General features: G+C 37.6%; 1 long non-coding RNA gene across 1 annotated transcript; it reads right to left on the bottom strand.

The window, feature by feature from the left end:
- Positions 1-69: 69 nt before the first annotated feature.
- Positions 70-27,225, bottom strand: LOC107205303. Its single transcript, XR_001521912.3, has 4 exons — positions 26,935-27,225; positions 18,682-18,768; positions 8,398-8,474; positions 70-2,964 (listed from the first exon to the last, which is right to left on the bottom strand). It is a non-coding gene; the product is annotated as an uncharacterized LOC107205303 (long non-coding RNA).
- Positions 27,226-27,989: the final 764 nt, after the last annotated feature.

Here is a 27,989-nt window from a genome sequence, read left to right as displayed (position 1 = left end):
ATGGAAAGCTTGTCCTGAGTGCAAGTTAATGATCAGCTTGAAATGATAACTTTCTGCAAATGAGGGCATCTTTTACTTTTTTCTCTTCTTTACTTTCTCCTCTGCAATGAGATGATCACTTCTGGATGCCACTGATGTCTCTGTGACCAACAGTGTTACCCATTTACTCAGAGAAATTTATTTATCCCTTCTCAGAAAATCAACCAGATGTGCTGTGCCTCCTGAAGGTGGGTTATTTTACAGCAATCAAATAATAAGCTTTGGTACATAAAAATTGTTCCACAAAACAGTCTGATTAACTTTATTTTTTATTTCTGGCAAAAAAAATCAGAGGCATTTATTAATATTTGGTGCTAAACACTGACACAATGTGAATTAACAAGGAATCCAAATTAAGTTTTGCAGTAAAGTGAATCATCAGACATACATTACTCTAATTGAGAATGGTACGCTAATATAAATGAGAATGCTAGTAGGGGATTTTCAAGTGGTCTGGTAATCTTTTTATGTAATTGCAGAATCATTACAGTAATGTAACTTGTTTGTAAACAGGAGAAAGAGCTATCTGTAGAATGCCAAGTTAAAATGACTGTAAACAGTTCGTTGTGTCTGTGATGAAGTATCAAAGCAAATAATATTATGGTATAGAATCCATAAGTTTGTTACACCTGACTATGAGACTGTGAGACCTATAAGCATATGGATATGTTGAGACATTGTGCACTGCAGCACGAGTAACACTCTATGTTGTATGAAAACACATTCAGTAAAATTGAAAATAAAGTGTTCTCTAGAACTTTAGACAGCATAGGGCCAATAACAACAATAAACTATATACTTTATCTGCTTTTCCAACAGATTAATTGCTTTCTCAAGCAAAATAAAGTAATAAAATGCTTTCTGATATGAAATCTAGTATTTAATTGTTTAATTATACTGCAGGTACTAAACTGAAAACATTACATTTTGCCATGTCAAAAAGCACTCACAGGTCCAGGTGAGGACAGAAGCATCTATATGTACTTCAAGTATCTGACCACAAACTGTGAATGTTTAATTTTAAAAGTTGAAAGCAATGAATAAAATTGTGACTAGTTCTCCTCCTCTATTTTTGTTTTTAGCATAAAAAAAATACTAACACCTTTGGTCTTTCTCAGACCAACATCCTGATTCTTTCTGGATGGAGAGTTCTGCACAGCTGTGTGGCCATGACCAGATCATGTGAACCTTAGCTGGCACCTTCCCCTACCATCTGCACATCTTTCTGCACTGTAACACAAAGATGTTTACTTCCTATCAAGGATGTTACATGTTTTTCAAACAAAAACTTGGAAAACACATCTAAATAAGAAGTGTGTTCAACTCTTATTTATAATCTCATTAATTTTTCAGAAAGAAACAATACTTTTCACCAAATGGTGTCCTCCCAGGATAGTCAGTCTATGATGAATATTTATTTTTGTTTCTTTCTTTTCTTTGAGTGATGAAAGGGCAAGTGACATAAAATGCAAATCTACACAAAGGAAAAACCCTGAAGTTAATATAACTAATCATAAGTCATACTAGATATTATAATTTAAAAAAAAGACAAAGTAATTTGGATTAACTGTCCAAAGTGAAATATCAAATATCAGATTTAGAACAAACTAAGGGAAGTATTTTTAGATATAACAGTAGAAGTCCTTGAAGAATATGTTTTAGATGCTACTAACGTAACTATTTTCAGAGAACAGTTGGAAACCATGAAATAAAAGTCTGTCTCTCAACATCTGATATCCCATTCAGCTCAGAATCCCCTTGCACATCATATTTCCGGAAACTGGAATACTATACTAGGAGAGTTTATATTTGATTTCTTCTGAAATTCTTTCTTTAAATATCCACTACAAGCTACTTCTAAAAGACAGTATACTAGATGGACCTATGATGTTCCTGGGTAATCTACCCCTACATTAGATTTTATGTAATTTGTTGTGATAAGATCGAGGAAAACTTCCAAATAAAATCCACATTGTACAGGGTTTCCCTGGATCAAATGTTTTCTTCCTTGTACCTATGCTATAAGCACTTATTTTAAAGCAGAATTTTTCCTTCAATTGAGGTACTTATTAGCAATCTTATTTAATGTAATTGGAAGAGCAAGTGAGTGTCTTAGCAGTTCTCAAATATATTCAAGCCACCCTTGCTGCTCACCCCATCACAGTGGGCTTTCACCAATCTTTTAGACATGTTCATCACCTACAACTTCATCTCTGTGTGCTCTGAAGTAATGAAAAGGAAGGAACCTTTCTCATGACTACCAATAATTCATCATCCCCAGAGAGAAATTGTAAAGTATGTAACCATGGATTGTATTTTCTCCTTAAGGATAATTCTTAATGATTATCAATTTCTCTAATGTGTGACTGTAAATACTGTTGAAAGAAAGATGTCTTCCTTTTAGGATCACTTAGCCCTGAGTATCCCACAGGTCCAGTTATCTGTGTCTTTCTAGGTAGCTTACTGATTTCTTGAGCTACCCAGGAAGCTAGATGGCTTTGCACACATCCATCTGTCCTCTCAAAACTTATAACTACCCACTCTATTTGGAAGGGTGAATGAATACTTTGTGCAATTACATTAAAGGTTTTATTTTAATTATTTAATATTCCCATTAATAATGTCTCCTTAAGTCATCTGTTGAGATTTTGTAATTTTAAATTTTCTTTGAAACTTAGAATAAATGAAAATTTAAAAAAAAAAAAAATTCTAGCTACCTCTCACCTGGCTTATGATGAAATGTTTCTGTATGTTAATGGTTTGGTTATTAAAATGTATAAGGAGTGGAAAAAAGCCTGGAACAGACAGAACAGACAGCATCAGTGATTGCCTTGAGAGTATCCTTCCATAGAGGAGCAGCACTTTGGATCTCTGTGACAGCAGTGACAGATATTTGTGACTCAGATGGCCCAGGTCATTGTAAGCCTAGAAGAGAACAAAGACAATATGCTGTACCTGTAAAGAAAGTAAAGGGCAATGAAATATGTACCCAGAGCAAAACAGAGAAGATGGCAAATTGGCCACTGTGAAGCTGACACAGTACACAAGCAGAAGGGAGCAGCTGTTGAAGACAGGAGGTTGTTTGTTCTCAATGCAACTCCCTAAGTTTCCCTAGGGAAATGTAAAACTTAACCAAAACTAGTTTCACAAAACAGAGAAGGAGCAAAGGAGAAACAAGTTGTGGTTTTTTAACTCTGAAGATGAGAAGCTGACAAATGAGGAGTCCAAGCAAACTTCCCCAATTCATGTAGGAGCTGGAAACTGAATCTATGATTCCTGTTTGCCCAGATTGCTAAATGCATCAACAAAGAGAGAGGTTTGCTTATGTTTGCATCATTAAAAGGAAGATTCTTTTTTATTTGGCTGTGTTTTTTGGTGATGTCATAAAATTTCATTGCAACCATTGCTAAAAACATAAATGGGAAAAATCTGATGGGTGCCGCACCAGTGAAAAGCTATATATGTCAGTGTTCCAGGTTTTTGAGAACTCTTGTTGAAGCTCTTGGCAGATAAGGTCCAGACAAATACATATTACAATATAAACTGTTGCTGTTTCTGCAGGTTTTGGTAGCATGTCTTTAAGGCCAAACAAGGTTTTTGATTTTTAGGCACCTTTAGAAAGATCCAGAGGCACCTCAAGCAATGAGGGAAAATCAGACCTAAAATTCAGAAAGGCTTGAGGGGTATTCAGAGAAACAGAAAAAAATAGAGAGCAAAGTCAGATGGAACAGGAAGGAGAGGGGACAAACACAAGAAAGATAACAACTCAGTACCTGTGAATAAATAGAAGTTTATATATATAAATGTAGTTATGCTTATGTGTGTGCCATTGTATATATATATTTATGTTTATATACGTATAAAAAGGGTGTATAAAACCCACTTCTAATATTAAATAACTGAAAACTTTTATTAAACCCTTTTTCTTGGAGATATGCACCAATGATACAGACAGATTTGATACTATCCAAAGGGATTTCCTGATTTGGAGGCTCAGAGTCTGAGGCCATACCAAAGCCCCTCTCCCAGTGCAAGATCTCATGAGCCAGAGGATTAGACCCTTCCTGTGCCAACAGAACTGACCCTTTAAAGTTTTATATTTTAGAAATTAAACCAGCTGAGGAAAATTCATCTCAGTGACATGAAATATCTTGCCCAAATGTAAAAAACAAACAAACCAAGAGGAAGAGAGTGTCCTGAAGGTTGACTGTTTCAGTTTGGTTTTTTGTGGTTTTTTTCTTGACAAATATTCTGAACATACTCCTTATGTTCAGAATAACTGGGAGCTGAAAGCCCAGAATATTGCTGTGCTGCCTCTTTAAACACAGTATCCTTTCCCCTTCTTTCATTTAGTTATCTCCTTCTCTGCTCTGTGGCTCAATCTGCATATGTTATTGGCCTCGATTCCCAGGGCTGCCACCTTAATCTGTAGTAGCTAATAGTACAACCTCACACATGGCCTGGGACCAGGCTCAGGTTAACAAGAAATCCAAAAGCAAATGGCTGGGGGAGGTTGCTATAAAATAACCACTTGAAAATTCAGACTGTGATTTTTTTTTCACATTTGCATGGAAGAAGCAAAGCTTTTAGTCTCAGAGGTTCAGTCAAATGCATTAAAAAGATGAACATTTTAGTTAATGTTCTAAGAAGATTTCTAAAAGCAGTTTTGATTGTGTACTATTAGCATTAATTAATTTTTATACTGAGACCAGCCGTTATATTAGTAGAATGCATATTTTAATCAATTTCCACTTGCTGTTTTGTGCAAGTTAAAGGTAGCTTTGTGGTTTGTGCCTAGTTTATACAGTGCATTTAACTCAATGTGCCTTAGGTAATGCTCATCTGAGGTTCAATGTATACTCTAATCAGAGTATGATACAAGAATTATGAATGAAACCCTGAAAAGTAATGGGGTTATTTTAATTTTGGACCATAGTGGAATATACCTTCTCTAAACAGGTGCTTGAATACATTATTAAATAACACAATACTCAACTGCACTATCATCAAACACAGGCATAAACAGTTAGGATTTTATCTCTTTTCAATAGGAGCTTACCTGCATCTGAAAGGAGCTGTTTTATATACATTTGCTATCATTCTGTCTCTGGTAAATATAAAAGGATCCCATCAAAGGATTTTTTTAAAACAGTTTTGAGGTTATTATTTTAGAAATATTTTATCTTTTATATGAGAAATTAAGATAGCCAAAGCTAATTAATTTCCCAGTTTGGTTTTTTTTTACACTTTTTTGACAAACAGTAAGACTTTCTTCTCAGGATTGATAAAAAGAGTTTGAAATTGGGACTGCAATGAAGTTTATTTCTTTAGTCATAAACATTACTGATTATTCAGGCAGATGCTTAGGCTGGGAAGTGCTCAGAGGAACAACTACCCACACTGTCCAGCTCCAAAAATCCCTCTTCTCCCTCACCCCTTGGCACTTCTCTCCCGGTCTTTTTTCACAACATGAAAGAAAACTGATGTTGTGTCTCCACACCAGTGAAAGAGGAGGCAAGCAGGACATCAGATTTGGTTATATATCAGGAGACAAAACCCAGACCTATAAATTTTTTTTTTGCTTTCAGTAAAAATCTCCTCAGACCTTTCTGATCCTAAACAGAGCAGCATTTCTAAACTATTGATTCAAGAGATAGGAAATCATTAAAAAGGAAAGAGGGTGTAAGTAAAGACAACAGAGATGGAAAAGACATAACAGGAGAAGGTGTAGTGGGGGCTAAGAAATATTTGGAGAAACTTTGATACAGGTAAATGTCTAAAAACCAGTTTCTTGAAACAGATCTGTTTCATTGTATAGCAATTCTGCCTTGTCATCACAGTCCTGCCTCCACTCATTCCTGCAGTGCCCAGGGCCTGCCATCCCATGCCACCAGCCAAGGGCTCAGTCCATCCTAAGCACAGCTACACCAGAAGACTTTGTCCCCACCCCACCCCTCTCAATGGGCTTGTCATTGGAGATCATTCCTCTCACTCACATGGGAAGGTGCTGTCCCTCCCCTCTCTGCACACTGACCTCAAGGTTTTTCTCCTCTTGTTACCGTGTCAGGACTTTTCACTGTTCAGCAATACTTTGGGGTCCAAAGGAAGGTCCAGTTCACTGTGTCAGAAGCTGCATGAATACTATGTAAGAACAAATGTCTGCCCCAAACTGCTTCCAGGACAAACACTGGGAAAACAAATGTTGGAGGGGAAAAAGAAGGCACAACTTCACAAACTGACAGCCCTACAGGACAATCTCTTGCCTTCCAGATCAGAAGTGCTTAGCCAGAGTAAGCACAGTGCCAAATGCCTGCCCACAGCTAACCCTCCCACTGCCCCCACCACCATGGATGTCAGAGTGCAGGGGCTTCTCTTCTGGAGGTACAGACATGAACAAACAGGTGGAGAAAAGAAGGCCTGCAAGGACATGCCACAGTGGGCTGGAAATAGAGTTTCAGATCAAGGGGGTGTATAAGCAATATTAGCCCAGTTCCCTTTCAGGTGACCATGAAGCCCATCTGACCAACAATTAACAGGCTTTTACTGCTGTGTTCTCTCCAGCTGTGTTGTCTCCCGCAGCACTGTCCTGGCAGGAGCATGGTCAGTGCTGCTGCAGCTCAGATCAGCACAGGCATGATGCAGGCTTCAAAGCACTAAACTATTCAAAAGATTCTGATAACAAAAAGAGATTACTTCAGTTTTCCCCGTTGCATAGAACAGGGCTGTCAGTGCCTGCCTTTCTGTTGGTCGGTAGATCTCAAAAACTAAGCATCTATAATTACCCTTTCTTTGTATTAATAACTCATAATACTGGTTATTGATAATATATATTATAAATATAATATATATAAAAAATAAGCATAAATATGCTGGAGGTATTTGGCATAAACAAGCACCAGTGGACTGCACATTGGCAAGCCCACAGTGATGTTAAGTATTTAGAAGACATGAGGGGAAAGAAATCACAGTAAGTGATGCCAGAAAAAGTTGCCACTTTAAAGGATTCTGAGATTAAAAAGTCAGGAGAAATTAATTGAGTATATAAGAAACTTAGCCATTACTATTCCAGAAAATTCAGAATCCACAGATATTGAATGCCTGTCCTTGCTAACATCTGCCCATTCACTCCTGGAGTGCCAGCTGAGGGTAAGACCCGACTTTGATAGCAGAGCCACTGCTGCACACAGGCTTACAGGAACAACTTCCTCGCCTTTCCTAGATGCAATTGCAATCAATCACCTAGAAATGAAGACTTTACTATTTCATTACTAGTTCCCTGAGCCATCCAGCCTCCCCAAATGCTTCATAAAACTTCCAGTTTTCTAATATTTAAATTAAGTATTTCAATTACCTAATACTTAGCAATGTTGCTGATGTTTTTTTTTTGATTTTTCTTTCCTCATATGGACCTGACTGGAAAAACTTCTATATCAAATGTATATCTTAATTAAATATAAGCTGTTTTAAGTACAGGAAAATTAAAATATTTCAAAGTTATCATTTTTCTCTCTGTTTCAAAGATGCAAATACCAGAAAGAGAGCAGTTAGACTTTAAAAGAAAAATTTATGAGTATTTCCCTCTTGGTACTCCTTCCAGTGCTTCCTAATTAAGGACAAGCCAATACAGTATCATGTACCAATCTGGTATTTATTAACAAAGCTAGTCATGATTTTTAACTGATTATTGCTCAGAGGATCCTCCCCTCATTAATATAAATGAATTAGGAGGAATAGTGCCAAATGTTTCAAATGGGAATTAACATGAGACTGTAAGGTATAATTAGTTGAAGATGCTAAATACATCAAAGTATTAATTTATGTATATGTATATATATATGCCTATATATGTATCACATTTATATATTATCTAAAAATATTATGTATATGTACACACAGTGCACATATCAGCTTAAGTGCAATTTACAGATGGATGCATACCATTTTTATTATATTATACCCTGCAGCTACAGAAAAGGTATCAAACTGAAAGAGGATTACAAAATCTGAGGAACAAAACAGAGAGATAACCACACAGGATAACATTGATGATAAATATCATTTAAAGCAAAGAGTCTCTGAATCAGACACCACTGTAGGTAAAAATATCATAACCCCATTGTTTCATTTTCTGTTACTCTCATAATTATGTAATTTCCTTCCTCTCCCCCTGCCTTTTCTGTGCCTGTATGTGTGTCTGTGTGTGCCTGTGTTCACGTGCACCTGATAGTGTGGAAGTGCAAATGTGGCAAGGCTAAATCACCACAGCCCAGACAAAAGTTATACTCTGCATTTTGGTTATTTAGTTGAATATCAAACAGAATAGCAGCAAATCAGGACACATAACAGAAATATACTCACCTTTGTTTCTCAGCTGTACTCTGCACACAACTGGAAAAATGGACTCTCTTTTCATAGTCAGCCTCTCATTTCATTTTCTAAAACCAAAGCACGAGCTGGTTGGTAACATACAATAAATACTGCCCAAACAAGCCAAGAGATGATCTACTACCAATCTTAGACCTGTTGGACCTGTCAATTCTACACAAAGATGGAAGACCAGTCTAATACAGATTGTGGCCAAATGTTGCTACAAAGGAAACGCTTTGTCCAGTTTCCTGGATTCATTGCCATATTTCAGAAGGAAGTCACATTTACTCTGAACCAGAGAAAGTATATGTGGATATAGAAAAAAATTAAATGGGGAAAGGAGGATGGATGGAACAGATCCATGACTACATTCTCATGTCATGTGGCAGGAGTGTTTGCTGTGCCTTACAATTGCAGTGAAAGGTTAGCACTTCTATTCTCAGACCACCCCTCAGCTTTAGACTAGAGTCTCTAAAATGCATCCAGAGTACACCAAAGGACCAAACTTTATTGCAATTATTCACATGTCAGCCACAACAATATCTGAGATTAGCACAGTTTTTATTTTGTGTTTAAGAGCTACTAAACTGGACCAAACAAATGCCTTTGTACCCCGCCTTAGACTATTGATGGTATCAGATGTTTAGGGATGAAATGAAGTAGAATGGTTGTTCCCTAAATTTCTCTCCCTGCATCCATTTGGCAACTTACAGATTCATTTTAGACCATTACACCAGGTCAATTTGTCTGATAATCCTAAAAAGACACAGTAACTTCATCCTGACCTACACAACTCTCTGATCGTTTTTGAAGCTATTTTTCCTACTGGCCCACAATATTCTTTAGCACTCAGTCAAAATTTTGTGAGGAAGTACAAGCAGCTGTTCTCTCTTTGTTTTTAAATTGCTCTCCTCTCCTTGCATTGACTGACCCCTAGTTCCTCCTTGAATATTTCTTCCACCTTTATCTTCTCCAAGCCATTTATGACACAGTAGACCTCCTCACCCTCCTCACCCTGGACACATTCTTTTGCTCAGTTAAGGCTAGGGAACTTTGAAGTTTGCAGTATATGGAAACTTCCATGAAAACAAACAATTTTAAATAAAACTTTTCAGATCATGCCCACATTCATTCTCTGCTACATCTTTGACAGTATTTATCTTCTTCCTTAAAATGTGCCTTGCAACACCTTTTTAAACTGAAAGGTTAAGAGATTGCAAGCAATTTAAGGTAGAGATTATATTTTTGTGTGTGCAGTAACAAGTATGATGGTGGGGCCTTTAAATATGACTGTGAGAAAAGATAATAAATGAAAAAAAAATATATTGAATAGTAGTACACATAAAAAGCATTTAATAGTCTAACCTGTTCTACTATGAAAGAAACATGGGGCTCATAATTTTTGCTTTCAACAGTGAAGAAAACCCTTTATGAGCTTACTTATGTAAAACACACTTGTGGTCATAACTGCTTTACTGGTATTTTAATCTTCAGGATTTTTAGTCCTCTAAATATCTAATTAGTACTGCTTTTTTTAATGGTTTTATAAAAGCATCTTGGCATGTATGCATGGAGTGGCCTAGTGCCAAAGTACCATAACGTGCAGGAACAGTAACAACTCTGTTTCTGTGCTGACTCTCTGCAATAGAATATGATCAGGAAAAAATCAAATTCAAAGCTGACAGGACAGCTCACATTTCTGTTAGATCTCATAAATCATACTCAAAGGGAGAACTCCAGATCTTTAACTGGCCTTTGGTTTTGTTTTTTTTTCCTTTTTTGCCTTTTACCTCTTCATGTTACCCTTGACTTATATATATTGGTCATATATATTGGGCAAATCCTGTCACTTCTGTAAGAAAGCTAACAGGGAGGAAGACCAGCACATAAAGGAGCTTGTCAAAAGGACACTGCAGATACTCAAAAGGGATTTTCTGCAGCAAATCATCTGAGAAGTTTGATTTTGCTCTGGAGCTGCAGCCTAATGAATTGCATAGGATGCTCTGGAGATGGACTACCTGCAGCACTCTGGTAGTAGAAGCTGAAGCACTACTATATTCAGAGAGAGCTTATTTTCCATTCAGTTCCTCCTGCAAAGAGTCCTTAGTTTCTAAGCACCTGAACATTTGAAGATTTAAGTCAAGGAAGTCAAGGCAGAAATCTCAATTAAGAGCTCAGGTTTTTACCTAATGTTTCCTTCCACTTGTCCAAACTAGTCCTTAGGCCTTTCTCCAAACCAAAGTATGATGTTCTCCACTTCTGCTCCCTAGCAGATAAAATACAGACTTTGGCAAGTATATGTGACACACCAGTATGGCCCAGCCAACATAATGGCCCTTTGGTGCCACAAACAGTCCACATAATTTACAGTCACCCTCATATTGCTCTAACTCATGGCAAGAGACAAAGCTGGCTAATGATCAATCAGTGCAAGGTGGCATCTTTGCTCACACCTCCCTCCCAATTAGCACCCCTTGCTCTTTGCCTGCAGCAGAAAATCTGGGCCTTTATATTGTTTTCCCACAACAGCAGCCTCCATCATTAATTAGTGTATGGAAGCTCTGGAGATCCATTTGGAACAGGAAAAAAACATCCTCCTGTGACAGTGCTACTCGTTCTAAGAGCTCCAATTCCCATCAAGCTGTTAGTGACACACCCTTGAGCTTCTGGTGACCCTGCACAAGACCTTCCTTTGGACTCAGGAAAGAGTGTGATATACATTGAGTAATGGTAATGTCTCAATCTATGTGTACTGTCAGTTGATTAATAATGTACATTAGCTTACAGAAATGTATCTTTCTCAGCAGGAAACTGATGTGGGTAACCCCTCTCTAATTTTCCACTTATTTTCCTATAACTTGTGGAAATGCAATCTCAAAATCACCATCAGATGGCTTACAATAAGGAGCCAGAAAGACAAATGTCACCTTGGAGAAAAAAGCCAAAAACCCAACCCAAACCAAACCCAAACAAAAAAAAGAAAACCATAAGAAAGGGAATCTGACAAATGTCTGTACTTATGTGTTGATTCAAGTTAAAAACTGGCTAGACTAAAGATTTCTCAACAAAACTGGAAATTATAATCACTTTTTAAATATTTTGAAATAAATATGGATAGGAAGAAAATTTCAGACTTTATGATTCATTGGTCACTAGTATTACTACATCTTCTTTGTATATGGCATCAGGTACAAGAAGAGAGTATTCACATGGCTTATGTTCCATATCAGTCAAAACCATTATTAAAAATACATTAAGAAATAAATAAGTAGTTCCCCACAATTTGTTTTCCAAATATATGTAGCTTTGGCACAATTGTAGGTATTAGTGTAGATTTGCAAACACCTTTTTTCAGCAAAGAACAGCTCAAGAATATATTTTTTTTTGTCTGTATTTGTATTTGTATTTCTTTTGTCTGTGGTTTTATTGCAGAATGTGAACTCAACATCTGCCCAGTTCAGATCATGGCTGTACTAGCAGACCATGCACCTTGTTCTGATTAGTCTCCCAAAGTCCTAGTTTGACATCCAGTTGGTTCAGTTTAAATCTGAAAATGGTCTGAGGTCAGGCCTTTGGCTGTTGTAAGGTGCCGATCGGCAATCTGAAGGGGATATCCCCAGGATATTAAATCTATTGACCTATTGACACAAAATCTCTAATGGTTGAAAAGAGCTGTCAGTCACAAGCAGTGGAGTCTCTGCTAAGCAGGATATGAAGTAAAACAAGCACGTTTTTGGATTATTCCCTAACAGTATCCTTGTTCATATCTTTTCCTTGACCTTGAGCATGAGTAGACTCCTATGATAAGGGGCTATGAGTAAAAGGCAGAGTCATCAGTTCAGATCACAAGGGAAAATTAAGTTTAAACATTAACTTCATTCTTCAAAAGTTAAATAATGCTTCTGGCATCAACAAGTTCCAAGCAAGATTCTGCTTTTTCTATTCACATTCTTTCCTGTCCTTGTCCTGTTAATGAAGAGTACATACCTAATGGGTCTGGTCTGGTGTTATCACACAGAGTATGTCACCTTCAATCCTCCTTTGTCTGTTATCTAAGCATATATGCCACTGGGCAGAATGACTCTTATACTACTCCCCTTCCCCCTGCCCCTTCTATAGCTGTACAGGGTTGACAAAGTTCTGTATATTACATAAATACCCATTGAGAGGGCTGCAGGCAAGGCAATGGAGAGGGTACAAGGACCAGGTCAAAAGAAAATGTAGAGAAGGAAAAATATTTCATCTGCATTCTAAAATACAGAAAGTTAACTCAGATAAAATTGATTCCAGAACAGTATGCATTCTATTCCAGCAATATCTATTGCCATATGGGACTTTTAAATACTGGGTTTGGAAAGGAAAGAAAAGAACACAAGGTAGCCTAGTTAAAAACGCACCAGAAGTATGAAGACAGCAGCCCAGTCTGTTACTTGATATTCAAACCTTCTCAAAACTTTTCTGGGATTTTTTTCTTTTCTTCTAGGGGATTCTATACTGCTATGATCAAACACTTGACAGCCATTTTCAAGTAATTTTGCATGATTTCCATACTGAAGAAGTATTAAACATAAGATTCCAAGAAACTAGTCAGACTCTCTGCATTTTGCTATTTTCTCCAGCATAAATACCCTAACCAGTGTCCCTAAGCAGAGTACAATATCATACTATTTTTCCATATTTTCTTTTCCTCATAGAAAATTCAAAGCTTTTATATGTTTTCATGTTTGTTATACATTTTGATCAAGTATCTCTTGAATATGTAGAAGGGAACAATGAACAACAATATTTTGGACTGTAGCTGGCAATGAGTGTTCGGGTACATCTTACCTATCCTGTGATGCATTTAAATTCTCTTCTTGAATGCCTTAGAATAAATAAGATTTTTAGTACTATGTCTGAAGTTAAAAAATAACAAATAAAGTAAATGTATGTTAAAAAGTGGAGTACAACTGTGAAATAAAAAAATACTTTTAAAAAGAAGGAAGCAATATCGTGTAACTGCAAATGATTCATCTTAATGGCATAACAAGAAGAAAAACATACGTGAATTTAGCATTACTGTCAGCCTTACAATTGTTCTGGTAAGGAAGAGGAGAGGGAAAGAGGCTGACTTTAGATAGCTAAGAGCTGCCTATTACCAGGGAGGCAAGTACTCTACTTTGCAAAAGTTGCCTTTTTATAACATTTTGGGGCTTTTCAGCTGATAAATGTAAATGTTAATCATTTTCTTGAAAACTACTACACTGAATTTCTGTTTCACTTACATCCAAGAGTGAGGCACTTATACAGAAACAATTGCATTCTGTTCATTAATTTTTAAGCCATTCTGCAGTGATTAACATGTGAAGTCTGCCAAAGCATTTTCAAGGTTGTTTTTGCACTTTTCTGTGTCTGCAGCTCAGATCACTGGAAAGTGCTGTGGCTCCAAATATACCTAAACATCTTTATCATTCTTTAAACCCATTGCAAAAATATTTTTAAAGCATAAGCATGTCTCATATAAAGAATAGAAAAAATATGTCTCTTCATTTCAGGGGATACATTACTATCTCAGGAGCTTTTAAAAAGTGACCTACAAATAATTTGCCAGGAGATAGTTTTATAAAGCATATATTTCATGATGAATGAAGGAAGAATGCCAAAAGGTTTATTTTATTCCTATTACTTGAGTGAGGTTTAGAGGATATTTTTCTTTAGTTATTTTTAAATTTCAGTTTGGTTTTCCTGTATTTTAATCACTGAACTGATTAGTGATATAAAAAGACAGCATGGTTGAAGAGGATGGGGAAGGATTTTAAACTTACCCTCTCCAAAAGGTTATATTACTATACTGCAGTACTGCTCAGTAGTGTTAACAAAAGAAAAATACAAAATGTACCATGAATTACCACTAAAACTCCTTTACTTTCCTTGATTCATTCCTCCCTTTATCTTTTTGACTGTTATGATATCATAATTTCACCAGCAATTCAGGCATAGATCATAGTAAATGGAGTCAGATATATAACAGAAAAGAGAAGGAACAAAAAGGTGGGGGGGGAGGGGGGTAGGAGAACCCAACCCACAATTATCAAGCTTTCTTACATTTAATAAAATATCGAAAACATTATCTATACTCACATTCACTTTTCCTTTGTTTATGTTTAAATCACTCTTTAAATGCCCCTGCCCCTCAAACACTCCTAATATATGGAGATATGATCTCAAGAAGTTCAGTTTTAAGGACTTTTCTAACCAATAGCCCATCTTTCTAATTATAAATGGACTGAATAATCATAGCATTGTTTTTAAACAGCAAAATATGTGACAATTCGTATCCAATTCCATTTAACTGAGCAAGTTATGCATGATGTGCAAGAGAGTCACCTTGCTCTTTACATCAACACCTGGAACAGGTATGGAGACAGCATGCTTAGACACTGGCAAAAAAGGAGAATCTTGTCTTATTTTATAAGGCCCCCATCTGACCATCTTGGAAGCAACAGCATAGAATGTTTGGCATGGACTCCAGTTCAAGGACTGCAACGAGGGTGTCCTATTCAGCCAACCAAGAGTGCTTTTTTGTGTACTTTCCCCATGTCTGGCCTGAATATCTAGTAGCCACTCGCTTTGTAGCCACTTCTTAAGAAGACACACTTAAGGACTAAAAGACAATAATGATGAGATAGGAAGGCAAGGTAAATACTAACCTAGTGCAGAAATGCACTAGGAAACCGGTGTCATTCTTCTTGCTTGTTTTCACTGTTTTGGAAAACATTTTGCAATATATATAAAACTAAGTTAATCATGTTTTTTTAAGACTTTGCAGATAAAAGTCCACAGCTCTGAAAAATACTACAGCTCTGGCTGAAGATGTATGGGCAAAGTTGTGTGAAGCTGTTTTGCACAAACTCACACCCATAACAGTCGAGCTCCAAGCTGGTGCTACCTGATGAATAAATGCTGCAGGTCCCCTTCTGCTCACCTCCCTTTTGATTTGAACAAAATCAAAAATCAAAAATCAAAGCAGAAGTTTCTTGACTGTTTTAGTTTTATCCTATTGCTTTATCCCCAAGTACCACCTAAAATCTTCTCTAGCTAAAAACTATCAGCATCAATAGACTAGAAAGAACTGCCTCATCCATGCTACTAAACTGTTTGGAGGCAGAAAACGTTAATATTAATTTCTTGGATTATTTTAGTCATCTTTAATATTAAAAGAGGGAAATAGAAAGAAAGGGAGAGAAAGGCAGCTCAGCCACCTGCCCACCTCCCAGGTATCCTTCGTTCATAAGGATGTGGCACAGTCTTCAGTGGAGAGCCTATGGATTTACACCACTATAGAAGTGAACTGAGTTCCTCCAGTCATGAAGATAGGTATTTTTAATGTCAGCCTTTCTGGGTTCTAAGACCTTCAGCTTCTGAAAAGAAAGGTTTATCCCACAAAGGGTAAGGGCAAGGAGGACAGCACTGCATGACCCATGTTTCTGTCAGCTACTGACCTTCACCTTGCACACATCCTCCTGAAGAGGGACAACCACAGTGCTGGTTCATTTGCTCTGAGCTTTACTCTGCTCCTTCTCCACCCTACCAGGCTGTTTGGGGTTGTTCACTGGAGCCATCTTGAGTGTATTTGCCACCAGCTGCTTCCTACAACCTCGTTGCTCCCCTACCCACCTCCAGAGTGTTGCACCACGCTGCAGGAGCCTGCAGTGCCATTTGCCAACACCATCTGCCGGACCTCCTGAGCCAAGATTACCTCCTCCCAAACCCACACCATTTCTATCAGGGTTTCAAAGCCTGCAAACAAGGGGTCACAATCTGAAAAGAAGGGCTCAAAAAATCTGAAGCTGCTGTTCTTATTCTCAGCATCTTTTCTTTCTCCTTCCAGAACACAAGCATCATCCTTATCTTGCAGTAATTGTTCTGGAAGAAAAAGAAAATTCCGGTACAACTTTTGACTTCTGTTTTAATCACATGAGCAGCTGCATCAAAACTGTGAGGAGATAATCCTAATAATGTCTTCTCTATCTCCAGACTGTCCGAGTCTAAAGAACAGAAACTACAGAGCCAGATGGTGCTCATGTATACTTATCCTTGAATTCTACTTTCAATCTCCCTCTCAGAAAGTCTTTTAATAATAGAATTTAAAATTTACCATATCTCATGCTTGTGAGGTACTTACTGCACCCTATGCATTTTTAACTTCCAGAAATTTCTTGTTTACATATTTTTTTCCTTTCATTTCTAAAGTATCTGAATTAGATTGACCCATACCAGCAGTCCTGAAAAATGTTAGTCTTCCTCTATTGCTGCTCCCTCTGATGAAAAACCTCAGTGTGCAGCATCAGGCTTCACCACTTCTTTGTTCCTCTGGGCCCCCCCATACACTTGGCAAGGACTATGGTCCTACAGCTGCACTGGGCACAGGGGCAGATTGCTGACTCCATTTATGAGGAGAAAGCCTATGAAAACTAGGCTCTACTAAGAAAAAAAGCCAGGTCATTTCATTGAAATCGTGGAGTATTTCTTTCACATTCAGTTCAAACAGAGTTAAATACGCAAAGAGTAATTTTTCCTTTGTAAACCATTTCCAGGGGTTTTGGTCTGCTTCTGGAGAAAAAGGAGAGGAGAGCAGAATACATGAGTTCTACTTCTGCTTTTGACTCTCAGCTAGCTGTATGATTTTCTCAGTTTCCTCAGTCAAGGCATTCCTCAGTTTACCAATTTGCAAAATGGATACAACAGCAATATATCCACAGGAATTCAGAGAATAAAAAAAAGCTGTTTGCAAAAGACCTCAACACTGAGAGGAAAAAAAAAAAAAAAAAAAGCAGATAACTTATTCTTTCAAATTAAAAATGGGATAGATTATTCACGTATCTATACATTAACTCAAGCCATGAATCTGCTTGTAAGTGAACCACTCCTACATGAACCCTGCACTCTGTTTATAAGGCACATTGTTTCCTTTATAAAGCCTACAGAAGTCAGACTTTGATTTGAATATAATAAAATTGCAGAAACAGCAGAAGCTGGCCATGTAACTCCTTTTTTAATGAATACCTAAAGTAACAGTCCTCTAAGCCATTGTGTCATCTTTCAACTTCTGTCCCTCCCTCCCCCTTTCTGCACCAAACTCGAGGAAAAGAAAAACTGATTGGCAGGTACTGTAGCTGGCGTGAATAACCACGACTATATATCTTGTCAAAAATCAGCATGTACTTTAAAAAAGAAGAAAGTAAAATACGAAGATAAGAGGAATAATCTGAGGCTCTCCCATATTCTCATTCAAATTTTTCTATTTAGATTTCACTATATTTCCTTTTTTAACCTTCTCCTGCAGGTCTTTATATATAGGACAAAAAAATCCACTTCTGTCATTTAAAGCATGATGAAAGTACCAAAGAAAAATCTATTTTCAGCTGTTTCTCGTTAGAGCACTTTTTTGCCACTGTGATGAAAGTCGATGCAAAGAAAGAAAGACGAGTCACTGATGAAGATGAAGAAGCATTTCTGATCAGCCATCTGTTCAACCAATTAAAACCCTCGCAAATAAAGTTGTGTATACTTATATAGCTAACCCATAAAGATATACATATCTGTGTGTACACTGGCATGAGAATACATACATATAAATACCATGTAAAGTCTACTTTGCATACACTGAACTCTGCTTACATGCTGAGCATAGCTAATTAAATACACGCACAGAGAAACACTGAAAATGCGAAATAGACTTTGGCCCTGCTGGGGAACAAAGCCTTCTCTATTAACATCCCTTTCTCTTAATGGTCCTTATGCAGTAAAAATAAAGTCCAAACACTATAATTTCACTCCCAGAAAAGTTACAAATACTGTAGGTATCTTTAGAAACAGCTGCAAAAGTGGATTCACTTCTGACAAGATTGGTGTTAATTACCAGTAAGGACTTCAGTATAATACTATTTAAATCATTTTAAATTATCCCTCTCAAAAATTAATTTTTCATCAAAGATTACACAAAAAAATCATGATATCATCTCTGCAGCTGCGATTTAGTAATAATTTCATCTATTATTACCAATGTCACTTAGATAAAAGAAAAATGGCATCCTACTGTGCTGATTCCAGCATAGGCCATATATAGAAATTTTTAACTATCACTTATAATCGCCTTGATGAGCTTAAACCTCCTCTCAATTAACACCCTAAATGACACTGAGACATCTTAATGGAGGATGTAAGTAAAGGAAAAAGACTTTAATCAAAGAATAAAAAGAGAAGTGCCAAGCAAAAGGAGGAAGTCTGGTGCACCTCTCAGTGTCCAATCTCACTGGGGTCCTTTATCTTGTCTTGAACTTCTTGTCATCTTTATATTGCGACTGTAACTTCACAGCAGTCCTAAGGAAAAAAAAAATTATAAAACAAAAATTAAAAAAAGAAAAGTGTGTATATTTTTATCTGCAGTTCCCATCCTTGTCTTAGAAAGACAGTATGGGTTTACACCAAACAGGAAAACACAGATTAAATGAAACTGAAGAGATTGTGAAAAATAGAACAATTTCATCTTACAATGGGGCTTACTCCATTTTGGTTATTTCTTCAATAGTGATTCAGGGCAAATCTTAAAGACTGGAATACAGTGATTCACACACTATTCAATAAACCATGAATGAGCATGTTCTCATCCTAACATCCCAACCTCAATAAAAGTTCTGCTTTCACAGCCAGCAGGTAATTACACTTCCAAAGATCTCATCTGCCAGACAACCACATAAATATTTGTTCAAATGGCACCCACAGTGGTATTATTAAGGGCATTTTTGTCTCTTTAGCATATCCATAAGATTCACAATACAAGCTTTTAAATGCATGCACATACTGGGTGGTTTTGATAGCACTCTTCAAATTTCAGGAAGGCTGAGAAACAGGTCTCTATCTAGTGTTTCCCAGACTTATGAACTCAACTTTCTAGTCTTCAGAGCAACCACCCAGATGTAGTAAGATGATAATCTTCAGCTACTCTCTGCAGAATTCTTTCTATACCCTTGTGCAAAACTCCTGGAGGATGTCTACAGCCTGGGAACTGCTGTTTTGAGATGCACATGGCTGAAGGTACAGGCAAAGGGTGGTTTTGCCCTGGTAAATGAATCAGTGACAATCTGTCAGCTCTGATAGGGAATAAGGGCTTTGGGAAGTGTGATCACAAATTATCTCTGAGGGACTTTGGGAGGTTCTCTAAGTGCCTGGGAACTATAAATCTCTGCTGCACCAGTTAATGGGGCCATTAGGTTTGAAAATATCCAAACAAGACATAGAAGTTCACATATACATATTTATCTATATATCTATATCTATATATATATATGTGTGTGTATATATATCCATATATATCTATATATATATATACATACATATTTTATATATATAGCTTCACTGCCTAATATTTTTTCAGCTAATTCACTCATAATGAGAACCAAATTAATATTTCTATGTGCATTAATAGTAAAAAAAAAAAAAAAATCCAATTAAAATCAGCCATGGTATTTCATCCCTTTCAAGTGTTTTTTGCCCATTACAGCTTCACAAACTGTTAGCTACAAATTACACCAGTTAAGGATTCAGGTTATTTTGATTAACAAGTAATTTGCAAATGGATTTTGTTTTTATTTTTCATAGGTATTTGTTGAATAGTTCATCCAACCATTTCAGCTTGTGGGTTGTTTGTTTCAGCTTTTCACTAGTCACTCCTATTCTCTAAGCACATGGTATTTATGATGCAGAAGGTAAGGTTAAAAGAGCCCCTCTGGTAAAGGTAAGAAATATCCCAACCTCTGCTTCATAACAAGCACAGTATCCACTAAATTTAGTCACTGCTGTTACAGAAAAATTGACCAAAATCTCCTGTGCTGGATGATTTTAGATGCATGAATACTACATAGCAACTAATAATGAGCAATGGACTGTGCATTGTTAGGAAGAAATTTGCTGACATGCAGTGAATCATGGAATCACAGAATCACAGAACACCCTGAGTTTAAAAATAACCAGAAGGATCATTGTTTCCAGCTCTCGGCCCTGCATAGCACCATCCCCAAGAGTGTGCCCAAGAACATTGTCCAAACAATTCTTGAGCTCTGTCAGGCTGGTGCTGTGACCACTTCCCTGGGGAGCCTGTTCCAGTGCCCCACCATCCTCTGGGTGAAGAACCTTTTCCTGATGTCCAACCTAAACCTCCTCTGACACAACTTCAGGCCACTCCTGTGGGTGCTGTCACTGGTCACCACAGAGAAGAGATCAGTGCCTGCACCCCAAAACAAAGCTGTAGACTGCTGAGGTCTCTCCTCAGTGTCCTTTTCGTCCAGGCTGAACAGACCAAGAGGCCTCAGCCTCTGCTCATATGGCTTTGTATTAATATCTGTGTAACTTTCAGCACTCACAAATATTACCCTGCCATGGGGCATCTCTCTACTAAAGATCTTTCCTACTAAAGACTTCTTGTGACTCACAAAAGAAACAACCTTCCAGCATTTATTCTCCAAATTGTTTTTCTGTTCAGGTTTCTTTTACCCCAATTTGGACTTCTAGCCCAAGTATTCTATTGGAGTAGTCTATTTTTTTCATAAATTAAAATTTAAGAAGGTTAGATTTTGCATACATAATATAAAATGTAGCAGTGAAGTAATGGATGCAATTAAAAAAAATCCCAGTGATTACTGATCTGAAGCTTGACAGTCCACCAGTTTACAAAAAAATTAAAAAAATAAAAAAGCTAATAGCTTTTCAAAAAGAAAATAACTCGCATCAGTTTCTGTAAGTAACCAGTCCACTGCTAAATTCTAAGCACCCCATCTAAAAGACAACTCCTTGTGTGATCAAGGAAATGCTTATTTTCTTATCCAGCAGATCTCCAAGTACACTGCTTTTAACTTGGTCTCCATTTCACTGTTTTACCAGAATGATAAGCATTTCTGTTGATTACAAGCCTTAAAAAAAAAAAAAAAAGCCTTTTCTGATCAAAATGGCTGTGGCAACAAGGAGCCTAAGGCAGACTTGGTAATGCTGATATCAAAAGGAAGTCCTTTTCCTGGAATAGGGTTTGAGCTGCCTCAGCAAGTGACTCTCATAAACTGCATCTCTTCAGAGGAATGGGAGAGTGCCAGTCAAGCCACACTGTGAAATACTTTCAAGTGCAGACAAGCCTTAGAGCTCTGATATTCAGAATCAGCTAAACAAATGCATACTTCAGTGTGGATGGACATTCTTGAACTGATTAATCCTTTTGTGACCTCGCCAGCCTTATGAAGTTTGGCAAGACAGTTAAATCAGTCTAATACTGAGAAAAGAAATAGAATCTTTCCAATAATTTCCTCTGCTCTCAGCTATACACTGCTGCTTCTTGCTCTGCAGAGACACTGAGTATTCACCTGATCTCTAAGCTAACCAATTTATTTCACTAAACTGGCAGAAAGTGCTGCATTGGTATTTGCTGCATTCATTTTCTGTCTGTTTAGTAAGCTGAAGCAGCTTGCTGGGGCATCAAACAAGTTCCAGAGCCAGCGTGAGGAGGAGGGAGGAAGGAAGGTTGTTTCTTCTCTGTATCAGCAGGATTTTAGGATTGTCCTCTGGGGAAATCAAGCTTTTAAACACTGTTATGTCACAGTACTTGGAGTTATCACTTTGGCCATGCCAGAGCTGTTGTTCTGACCAAAATACAGTGATCTCTGGTAAGAATAAATGACAAGACTTTCACAAATACAGTTGGGGTTTTTTTCAGAGTGGAATAAATTACACAGAGACATGCACCAGCCTGGCGGTTGATTAAGATTGTGAAGAAGACAAAGAGCAAGAAACCACACTTTCCTCTCCTAACCAGCACTGTTATGGCTGCAACTCTCCTGACATATATGCCATTTTATCTACAAAAGAGATATTCTGCTCTATACTTATCTTGTTCAGAAAGTTGTATCAGTTTATCAGCTTTTTGTACCAGTGTAAACTTAGCTTCCAATGGAAGTGTCTGACAGTCCAGCTCTATCACAAGCCCTTTCTAGATAGGATATGGTCATAACAGAAACCTTTTGGCTTTTGATTACAAAGAAAGCCTATATTTCAGTGGATGTCCTGCCATGAAGCTGCACAGCTGCTATTTTTGCTTCTTCAGTCACCACCTTTCCAAACAAAAAAGAAAAAGAAATTCTCTATGTGCTGTGAATAACAATAAAAAAAAATCTATTCAAAATTACTCTGCTGCACTTGTGTCCTTTTATTTCTTTGCCAACAATATGGGAGTTCACTCTGAAATTCCCAACATTTTGCAGTTGCTTGAGAGCCAGGACAGCTCTCAAGCCAGGTCTAAATTATAAAATGTTGTTGACAAAGCTGCTTCAGTCACAAGCATGAAAAAAATCACACCCTTAATTGATACAGATATGTGAGCAACACCCTCTGTATACATGCAAGAATCCCTTTGCTGGCATGGCTTATGCCACTCAAAAAGGTAGTTGAAGAAAAAAGGCTCCTTTTGCCAATATATATTTTTCCTCTGGTTCAATTCAGCCAACAGAGCCGGTAATGGACCAGTGATTCCCAAATTTTCTATAACAATTCTTGCTTGACAAAATGGGCCATGTCTAACACCTCTCTGCAACCAGGTTGCTTCCCCCAAACTGAGCTTTAGTTCCACCTTGTGTCCCTCTTCCTATCACTGAGGCACATTTTCTCTGCCCCCACGGTTTTCCTCCCACCTCATATGTTCCCTCCTCTTTATGGGACCATTTCTGTCTAGAGAAACAGACTCTGTCAAAATGAAAACAAAATAAAATCAAGGAAATACTTTCCATTTTACTCTTTAGTTTCATCATTCTCACCACTGACAGTCACCAAATCTCAGGGTAGTTGAGTTTGATAAGGATATCTGAGAGTCAGCCAGTCCAACCCCATTGTCAAAGCAGAGCCAGTGGAGCAGGTTAGTTAGGACCTTGTCCAGTCAGGTTTGGAGTATTTTCAAAGATGGAGACAAAGAGGAAATTCATGCTAGAACCTGTATCATTTAAACTATTCTCCTGTGGAAAACATCTCAAAGTCTGCATAGACTCCATCAGGTTTTCCTCATTTAGTTACTGGCAGAGAGGCAGTTAAAGATAGAGCAGACAGTTAAAACTCAAGCATCATTTGGGAGGCTAAAGTTGATTAATTTTGTATAGTTTCTCTATATCTTAATTATTTTTGAGAAACTGGAAGACAGTATCCTCTGTTTCTTTGTATTGAAGTTGCTACCTGTCCCCTAATAACTCTGAATCTACTGATACTTCAGGGTAAATGAATGTGTCCAGCAGGAAGAGATGACTCTTGTTTTGATATATAGAATAATGTATTTCTACAGAATAGATAGAGTTTATTCCTATTTTATATGTTAGATTGAAAAATATATCTATGTATATTTACAAGTACAAGGAAAATGAAATGCACAGAGTTGTCTCTGGGTTGTCGACATGTTCATCCCCTCCTCCTCTCTTCAACTTATGCTCAATGAGATATTTTGCCATATACACCCTTAGACACTTTAGTTAGTTTAACTGAATATTTAATCTAGCAGAATGGAATCCTCCTACACTATATCGCATGCTTGGATGGATCTATTGCTAACTGGACAGGTGCAAGGATGAATTATACTACAGCATTATGTTAGGAAATGCTGCCTCCATATATAACTCTCAGAAGGAAGCTCTGGCCTAAGAAGTTGCTTCATTTACTTTGGAGCTATACACAGTTCTTCACTGATGTCTATTGAGGTACATTACTAAAAAAAGAAAAAAAAGTAAAATATTAAATGAAAACGGAGTTCTGCAGAGCTAATCATACAGGAAAAATGTTGTGTTTTGTTATCTGAATCTATGTCTTCGATCTTAGAATAAGATGGATAGAAAATTTAATTTAACAATAATATTATCTTAATATTTATATGAGGAATTAACTGAGTTACTACAACCCAAACCCTAACATTAGAAACATTATTTGAGAAAGAAAAATGTGCTTGATTTCTTCTCCAAAATTAATTGAATTATGTGAAAACATTGTTCTGCCTCTCTCTTATTAATGCCAAAATATTGTAGTAAATAAGTGAGAGCATACCTTTAATAGATATGAGATTTTTTTTCAAAAGACCACAAAGGTCTGTGCATATGATGAAATTTCTATTCTTGAAAATCAGCTCTATCAGAGCTGAAACAGAGCAAGCACTTAACACATACAAAAGGATGCCTCTAAGTGAAGAAAAAGATTGCATCCAATTGAAATTTCAGGGAACATAAGTACGGAGAATGCAATTTCCCAGTCAGAAATTGATTAAGATACCACTCTTTAACCTGGGAGATCTTTAGTTTTTGCAAGTGGACAGGACCAAGTTAGCATTTCATTCAAGAAATGTTACATTGACAACAGTACAGCCTTTTCAATAAGGAGCAACAGCCATACAGAGGAAACATGCAGCTGAAATCCTGATACCACACAAGTTCAAGTTCTGTATTCTCAATCTATCTCTACAGCCCTTTCTTTCCTTGAAACATTAAATGTAGAAAGAAATCTTGTAAGACAAGAATAGAAAATATCTAAATACAGAAAAAATCTATGTCTACAAGATTCCAGAAAAAAAGCATGAGTTTCCTATGCAGACTGCATTAGTAATTATTAAATGGCAACAGCATCTTTATCTTAACAATATTTTTCTCTGCCTGTCAATTACTCAGACTCTGATAGTCTATTTTTTTTTTTAATTTAAATTCTCAGTAGCAGCTGAATACTGCAAAATTCAGCTGAAGAAAATGGCAAAATACATTCAACATTACTTGAGACATATTCTGGAGTGTAAGTCTCAAGCCTAGTTTGCCATTAGGGTCATACCATAGTGATCCAAAAAGATCCTTAATTCATACCAGAAGCTTTGGCCTCCATGGCTATGTATACATAGTGTTCTCTACCTCCATTTAAAAATGGTAAGACAAAAAAAAAAAGCCATGGTTTTGGCTTTAGTGTCTCAGCAATGTTGTTGCTAACACATCACCAAACTACTCCCTGCAAGCATGAAGACACTGCAAAACCAGCCTTAGGGCAGCTGCTTCCCCAGGAGCACCACGGGACTGCCACAGAGGTCATGGGCATGTTCATGTGTCCTCTGCACCCTCTTTATACCTTTTGTGAAAGATGGGCACTCATTTAGCAAAAAGACATGCCAGCAGCAGATCAATGCAAACTGTGCTGCCTTCCAATAACTTTAATGCTCCATCATGATTGAATGAGACATTAGGTGGACTGCAAAGTATACAGCACTGCCCTACAGTTAAGCCTTAACTAGTTAAGGCAGCATGGAGCCTCCCTGGAACAATATGCTTGTATTTCTTAGAAATGCAGATGTGCTTTTATAGAAATATGAACTAGAATAACTAGTTATTATAGGCAAGGTAAAGGTGGGAGGAATTAGGGCATGAAATCCTCAACAGACAGCTCATGATTTTTTTCTTTGGGGTGGTGTTTGAAATATAACTACTCCCTGAAGAACAGCAACAGTCTAGATACAGTAGTAAAAGTGCCAGGAAGGGCTGTACCCTATATAACACAAGAGGAGTGTATGCAACCGGAAGGAAAAAAAGGATTAAAATTGCTCATGTTTTACTATTTCCTGCCTCTGCCACCGATGATGCTCTGTGAGATCTATAGTGATGCACTTCACTCCCTACCCAAACTGCAAATATGTGTGCCATAAAGGTACTGTGTGTTTTAACTGTCTGCAAAAACATTTTGATCTCCAGATTAAAAAGACAAAAAAAAACCTGAATCTCAAGGCTGAATGCAGATGAAGGACTGAGATGAAAAAATCCAAAATGTAAAGACTGTCTTGGCTAATTATGGGTTGGTCTCCTGCAGCCAATTGGCTGTGGTGACATGGCCCTGCTTCAGACAGGAAGCAGTGCATAAAAAATGTTGACTAATAATGTTATGGCATTAAGTGGTAACACAGTCTTACAGCAAAATATTGTATTAAGTTTCTATATTGGAATTTGAAGTCTATGGGTATGCAGAATAGAACAATTTCAAATGAACAGCAGAGTTTGTCCTAAGTAGTCACTTCAGTTAAAAAATGAATGGGTTTGAAGGCATGTGGTGGAGAATAGTTAAAAATTACTGGAGTACTCTTCAGATTATTGAAGCAATCTAGGAAATCTAAATTGGTCTGTGGTGCCCGTGCCCAGAGCACCCTATTTACTTCCAAAATGAAGTGCTCTTATTAAAAAAAAAAAAGAAAAAGTTAAAAAAAAAAAGTGAAGCATTGCATTTGGAAAGGATAGAGCACTTCAGTTTCTATTTTATTTTTTTTCTTAGCAAATATTTCTTTTTGGAAGCAAATTGAAAAGCATTTTACCACTGTAGGCAAACTCACAAATTATTTAAAAATTAAGTCCTATTTAAAACAAAAGGAGAATAATTAAAATAACACTAACAGCTTCCTGCCTTGAAACACAGTGAAAGTGAAATAGAGAAAAAGTAGGTGAAACAAGAAAAAATCCATACCTTCAAGGGAGCAAAAAGAATCGTAGGGACATCTCTGACCTGGTCTGTCTGCTTTGCAGAGATCCACAAATCAATACATTGCTGGAGCAATAGGGTGGTCTAGGGAATAGACCAGAGTGACCCTGTCTCCTCACCTTTGGCTGCACGAACTTCCTTCACATCACAGAAAAATGCCTCTCCTCCTTCCTGGTTGTGTCTCAGTGACTGCTCCCTTAACAGCTGCACTTGCTCAGGACTCCTTAACAACTCTTTCCGTATGGATTTTTCTTTCTTTGGTGAGAGACATCTTGCACGGGCTGATTCTAAAGATGATGTTGTGATTTAGTCAGGGTTAAAGCTCCAGATCGTCAGTGTGTAGGACTAGGGGGATTTCAGCTTTCGTTTAACACGAGAGAGTGTTTTCTAGCCCCTATAGATGGTGATAAAAACTTGGAAATGTGTCCCTATAAAACTATAGACTCCAAATCCCAGCAGGCAAATAGAAAGATCTCCCCTTTCTCACCACTCCACATGCAAGCCAACTTATTTTTAAAGTTCAGTATTTAGAAACCATCTTTGCAAGTGTGGAACATTCGGGTCTGGCAATCTCCCTTTGCTCTGCCTCCCTCCTGGTATGGAACCTTTCCTCACCAGCTAAGACTAAACCAAGAACCAGGGCAGGGGCTCTGGATAGCCTGAAGCCAGCTCGGAGTGAGATGAGCCTGGAGCAGTGAGTTTGGGCTCCCTGAGCTCTGAGGCAGAGGCGTTGCCCCTCCTGGAGCGAGTGGCGAGGGTGAAGTTGCAGGCTGGCAGCCTGCCGCCACTCTGGGAGAAATCCAGGCAGGGTTTATGTCTGTGGGACCGAGGAATGCAGCGGGCCCCGCTCTGAGGAAAGAAGGAGAGTCAGCTTTGCTGCCAACAGAATTAGGGCTCTCTTCCAGCATTCAGAAACGTACATACTTTTATATATTTGCCACATGGCTTTGCTGCGCAGCAGCACATGTGTTGTGGCTGCGCAGCGCTGAGTGAAAAGAGCACCCAAATCAAGGAGTGTTGTGGGTGGGGAGGTGGCACTG

The sequence above is a fragment of the Parus major genome, chromosome 5 (genome assembly GCF_001522545.3).
Source record: "Parus major isolate Abel chromosome 5, Parus_major1.1, whole genome shotgun sequence".
NCBI classification, from domain to species: domain Eukaryota; kingdom Metazoa; phylum Chordata; class Aves; order Passeriformes; family Paridae; genus Parus; species Parus major.
Note: the sequence above shows the minus strand (reverse complement) of the source record. Positions and strands in the feature narration are given on the sequence as shown.